The following is a 6,450-nucleotide window of genomic DNA, read 5'->3' on the forward strand; positions in this document are numbered from 1 at the left end:
AACTACTGTTGGGTAGGCGAACATATTCCCAGAATTTAGAGACAATCGAAAAACATGACTTTTTGAGTTGGGGCAGTTGAGGAATAATGCCCCTTATATTTCTTCTTATTATGGTGTCCTCCCTTCTGAAATATATCAATTTTTGTCTTACTTTCATTTACCTGAAGACCGTTAAGATTACAATATTTTAGTAAGCACTTCAGAATTTTTCGCATTTGAACTTGTGAGTCTGCAATTATAGCTAAATCATCGACGTAAGCCAGAAGAAGAATTTTTATTACAAGATTTATGGAGACACCTCTAATTCCTTCCACTTTCATAAATTCCTTGAAGTCTCCAAAGATTAAGGAAAATAGAATTGGGCTCATAACCTCAATCAACCGAACTCCCCTTGTTAAATCAGTAGCCTTCGAAGTGCCCGCACTACCCCTTACAGACATATTGGTTTTATCGTATAAACATTTTATCATATAAACTTTAACATATAAACAACATTTTTTAATCCTCGAAAAATAGATGAGTTTTAAACAAAGAAGAAGAATATTATACACGAAGACAAACTTTCAACAAAAAAGTTTGCTTTTCAATTTTAAAAAATAGTTTACTTTTCTGGTAATCACAAGAAGAAATTGTTGCATTTTCACTTCAATGATGAATCTTCAAACAAACAGATTGATGCTTAGAAAGAAAAATTAATTTTCTACCTATAGCGCTGATCAACTGTATTACTATAGTTTCCACGCAGATTTTAACGTAAAGAAGGATAAATTGGGCCGAAAATATGAAGGTGTTATCAGAATACCAATCAGGATTCAGAAAGAATCGTAGCTGCCAAGACAATCATTTCTCCCTTAACGCTTTAATTCAAAATCGAATCTGTTTGGATTGGTGTAAACTTTTCGTTTTATTTGTAGATTTTCGAAGTGCATTTCCTTCGATAAAACATGGCACTTCGAAGGCTACTGATGCAACAAGGGGAGTCCTGCAGAGTGAGGTTATGAGCCCGATTCTATTTTCCTTATTCTTTGGAAACTTCAAGGAATTTATGAAAGCGGAAGGAATTAGAGGTGTCTCCATAGATCATGAAATAGAAATTCTTCTTCTGGCTTACGTCGATGATTTAGTTATAATTGCAGAATCACAAGTTCAAATGAGAAAAATTCTGAAGTGCTTACTCAAATAGTGTAATCTTCACGGTCTTCAGGTAAATGAAAATAAGACAAAAATTGTTATATTTCAGAAGGGAGGACATCATAATAAGAAGAAATATAAGCCTTTTATGTATGGAAATATTGAAATTGAATTGGTTAAAAATTACACTTATTTAGGAACCCCCTTTTCGCAATCTGCAATTTTTTCAAACGCGCCTCAAACAGCTATCAGTAAGGCTAATATCACTCAAGGGGCGATAATCGCACCTCTAAATATAATGAAGTTGAATTCATGGAAACCAATCGAAAGGCTCTTTAATAATCTGGTCGCTAGTACGCTAATGTATGGTGCGGAAGTATGGAGTCTTAGGTACTGTGACGATACAGAAAAAATACAAACAACGTGTTTCAAAAGGATTTTGCATGCTCCTTTGAATACACCCGAATATGCTGTGAGAATTGAGATTGGCGTACGCAAATTGGCGGCTTCTGTATTTAAAAGAATTCTAAATTATATTGAGAGAGTGCTTTCTATGGAAAACGATAGATATCCAAAAAAATTATTTTTGCGATTAAAGCGATTAGCCAAAAATAAATTCACTTTAACAAAATATAACTGGTGCTCACAAGTAAAAATATTTTTGAAATAATAGGGGGGAAAGATAACTGGGATTCTTTGTCTTTGTCCCCCATACAGAGTAACAAAGTTCGCTTAGTTACTGCTTACGAATCTTTCATGCATAGCGAAGATTTGAGAAAGCTACTTGGTTCTCAATCTCTGCAGATTCTGCCGTCTCTACCTTTATATGAAGGTATTCAAAAATATCTTACATCAATAATCCCAATTAGCTATCTTAGAATTATAGCTCAAATCAGATTCTTAAATAAGTATCAAACAAAAAATTCATTTAACAGAATATCCGGGTATAATCGTTGCAACTCCCTTCTACGGCATCTATACCTGTCTTTCTTTTCATTCTCCTCGGCTATCATGTTTTTGTCAGCTGGAGCCGAAAATTCGATAACGAATATGGTTCGCTTCTCGAAGTCAAGAAGAACCATGTCAGGCCTCGAGTGTGCAACAGAAACAATGTTCGAGAATATAAAGTTCCAGTATATACGGCACTTTTCATTCTCGACAATTGACTCTATTTCTCTAGGAGAATTTAGAGGAGCGATATTTAGGTTAATGTCATAGAGTGACAGAGATGGCAATAAAGCACTCTTAGTGCCGCATTGAGCCTCTGGATGTAGGTTGTTCCTGCATGAGATGGACAACTAGATAGTATGTGTACTAAATGCTCAGGGTGTGCATGGCACGCCCTGCAGCTATCATCCGGAACGTCTTCGCTTAAAATTTGGCGACGGTATGATAAGGTGGAAATAATACCGTCTTGACATGCCGAAATGAAACACTCCGTGCCAGACTTCAATCCGGGTGATTTAGGGAAAGCAAAACTTTGCTCACACGAAATTGACTGATCCTGCACATTTCTGTGGAAGATGCCGTGCATCCTCTAATCCAGGAGCTGTTCACGGAAGTTTTTCTCTTGTGCTTTCTTAATCCGGGCTTTCAGGAGTGAGTACTCGAGATAGATAAAATTTGATGCATTTTACTCACCCCTAATACTGAATTTAAGTCCGAGTGTTTTAGCAGCCTCCTCCGCTGCTTTGTATATAAACGCTCCTTTGCCCACTTCTTCGTGCTTTCGAATCATTTTAAGAAGAGGGTCTCTTCTATTTGCGACTCTATGTGCTGTACCCAGAATAATCCTGTTGTGAAGACATTCAAGATTCAATATTTCGCGACCACCTTGACGGTGTGAGATGTAGAGTCGCGGAACAGAAGACTTTAGATGCATGCTTTTGTTCATGTGCATAACCTTTCTTGTCCCGATATCAAGAGATCTGAGCTCGTTCTTCGTCCATGGAACTACTCCAAATGAATAGAGTAGTACCGGAACGGCAAGCATGTTCGTTGCAGATACTTTGTTCCTCGCCGACAGTTCGGAACACCAAATCTGTCGGATGAGACGTTTGTATCTGCTTCGGAGAGTATCCTTTATAGATGTCACATCCTGAATGCGGCTCTGTGGCACGCCCAGGTATGCATAAGTCTCTCCAGCGCAAAGGTGTCGTATGGCGCTTCTATCAACGAGCTCAGTATCTTCAGGGATTCTATTAGGTTTTCTTCGCTTCAAATAAACGTTGGCGCATTTCCTAACCCAAATTCCATTCCAATTTCCTTAGTATATCGTTCGACAATCCCCAGAGCTAGATGCAGTTGCTCTCTGTTTTTAGCATAGATCTTAAGATCGTCCATGTAAATACATGATTGACCTTGTACTTTCGATCTGCAGGTTTGCCGCACAAGTACCCGTCGGAATGGCGAAGTGCTAGAGATAATGGCAATAATGTAAGGCAAAAGAGGAGTGGGCTCATGGTGTCGCCCTGAAAGACACCTCTCTGAAAGGTGACTTCGTTAGTTGTCACATGATTTTTTCCAGATGAGATAGTAAATCTGGTTTTCCAAAGCGGTATCAATCTCTCTATGCACCCAACTATTTGCGGATGAACCTTTTAGATTTCCAAAAGACAGATGATAAATCTATGGGATGTCGAATCGAAAGCTTTCCGATAATCAATCCAGGCCATCGATAGGTCACGTTGGTAGAATGCTGCATCTTTGCAGGCACATCTATCGATGAGCAGGTTCTCCTGACATCCGGCTAGGCCTTTCTTTGAGCCTCGTTGTTCATACATTTCTTGCCACACAGGTTCAATTGCCCGAACAATCCTATCATTTAGGATAGCTGTGAATATCTTATAAAGCGTGTTCAGACAAGTTATTGGCCTGTAATTCTTCGGGTCAGTTAAGTTGCCTATTTTCGGCAGAAGTATTGTGCGCCCTTCCACCAACCACTCTGGAATCGGCTCTTCCGACTTCAAATATGAGGTGAAAATACGGGCCAAATGCTGATGGGCTGAAGAAACCCCTGAACGGGGTTACATGGCACGGCTGCATGCTCTGTGGTGCGAGAAACACCCGGAGCTATCGCACTTTTCGCAGCAACGTCTGCGAAACCATACTGAACTACTCCGTAAAAGGGGCTATGTAAGCGGAACGCCTACTCTACCTCGCGACAAAAACGCGTATAAACTCAAAACTGACAAAAGATTATAACTGTTTAAATGAAGAACTCCGTTTATAAATATTATACTTTCGGCCAGTCTAAAGGTCGTTTTTCTGTATTTCTACACAAATAACACACTCAAGGAGGAACTTTTTTTTACTCACTTTATATACCAAATGTCAGTATTAGCATACATGCGTAGATATAGGAGATGACCTTTAGAAGGCTATATAACCGCGCATCAGATCATGAACAGTTATGGCAATATGAATTTATCCCAACTTCATGTATGGACGGAACGGATACATTGTTTAAAATATGTTACATTCTATATATAAAATATGCTAAGGCGTTGTAGTGTTGTCGAGTGATACCCGCCCGCCAATTTATTTTTCTCCACAGCAGAATTACAAAATTCTGGTAAAAATGTCCATCGTTCTCCTTTTGTACAATTTGTTTTAAACTAAAAGAGAGTAGTTTTCCTCCCGAAATGGAATATTTATTTTTTCAACCAGGAACATCAATTAGTTGAATTTTCAACCAGAAAACATAGATTTTCAAGCATGAAAGTAGACAATTCAACTAATTGATGTTCCTGGTTGAAAAAATAAATATTCCATTTCGGGAGGAAAACTACTCTCTTTTAGTTTAAAACTGAACCAATTGGTTGACAGTTCATTCTTGTAGACAAAAATGCAGCTAGTTGGTTAAACATGCAACTGTTCCGTCATCTTTTATAGTACAAAACTTATCGTTTATGCTTGAGAATTATTCTTTGTAGGTTTCAAATGAAATCTTTGATTCAAAATTCAACTTTTCGGGTCAGAACTTCGTGCGTCTTCTCGTAAAATTCGGCTATCTCAATGTAATCATTCGATCAGACGAAAATTCAAATAGAGAATTTTCAAAATTCCAAACTGTGTTTCGAATTTTTGCGGCAATTTTTTCTAAAAGCATTGCTATAAATTAGTACTTGTATGATATGCCTACATTCGTAAAAGAATAAGATGGAGAATGCATTCATCAAAGAATAAATATTGAATATATGAAAATATGCTTGCTCATTGTTGCTCTACCCATTAAGACTAATTTCTTGGCTTGCAATTAATGTTTGAAAAATCGAAACAAAATTGGGAAGATATTCAAAATTAAATTTTTAAACTTTTTTTAGAACTTTTATAACTTTGGTGATATTATCAATATTCTTCTGGTTCTTTTTGTCATTCATAATAATACGTACACTGTAAAAAAGTGTTTGAAAATTTCAAGTAGGTTTTTGAACGTTTTACCATGATTCATGCGTTAATTGTACAAGCTTATTGTAAACTTGCAGCGATTTAAGTGCAATTTCACAATATTTGTACCAATTTTATCGTAAAAGTGTAATATTACTACAGAAATATTACTATTATATTACTACAGGAAATTACTACAGAAATATTAATTCTACAAGTTTATTGTAAACTTGCAGCGATTTAAGTGCAATTGCACAATATTTGTACCAATTTTATCGTAAAAATGTAATATTACTACAGGAATCAGTGGAAATAAAAACACCAGTGATTAGGATGGTAAATTTCAACCATACTACAACCGGGCTTATCATGCACTTTTATCAGGTTTCTTTAAAATTACCAAATTTACTGTAATCTAATTCACATGGAAATTGTAAAAAAGGAGAACGATGGACATTTTTACCAGAATTTTGTAATTCTGCTGCGGAGAAAAATAAATTGGCGGGCGGGTATCACTCGACAACACTACAACGCCTTAGCGTATTTTATATATAGAATGTAACATATTTTAAACAATGTATCCGTTCCGTCCATACATGAAGTTGGGATAAATTCATATTGCCATAACTGTTCATGATCTGATGCGCGAAGTTGGGATAAATTCATATTGCCATAACTGTTCATGATCTGATGCGCGGTTATATAGCCTTCTAAAGGTTATCTCCTATATCTACGCATGTACGCTAATACTGACATTTGGTATATAAAGTGAGTAAGAAAAAGTTCCTCCTTGAGTGTGTTATTTGTGTAGAAATACAGAAAAACGACCTTTAGACTGGCCGAAAGTATAATATTAATAAACGGACTTCTTCAATTAAACAGTTATAATCTTGCGTCAGTTTTGAGTTTATACGCGTCTTTGTCGCGAGG

The sequence above is a fragment of the Belonocnema kinseyi genome, chromosome 10 (assembly GCF_010883055.1).
Source record: "Belonocnema kinseyi isolate 2016_QV_RU_SX_M_011 chromosome 10, B_treatae_v1, whole genome shotgun sequence".
Classification (NCBI taxonomy): Eukaryota; Metazoa; Arthropoda; class Insecta; order Hymenoptera; family Cynipidae; genus Belonocnema; species Belonocnema kinseyi.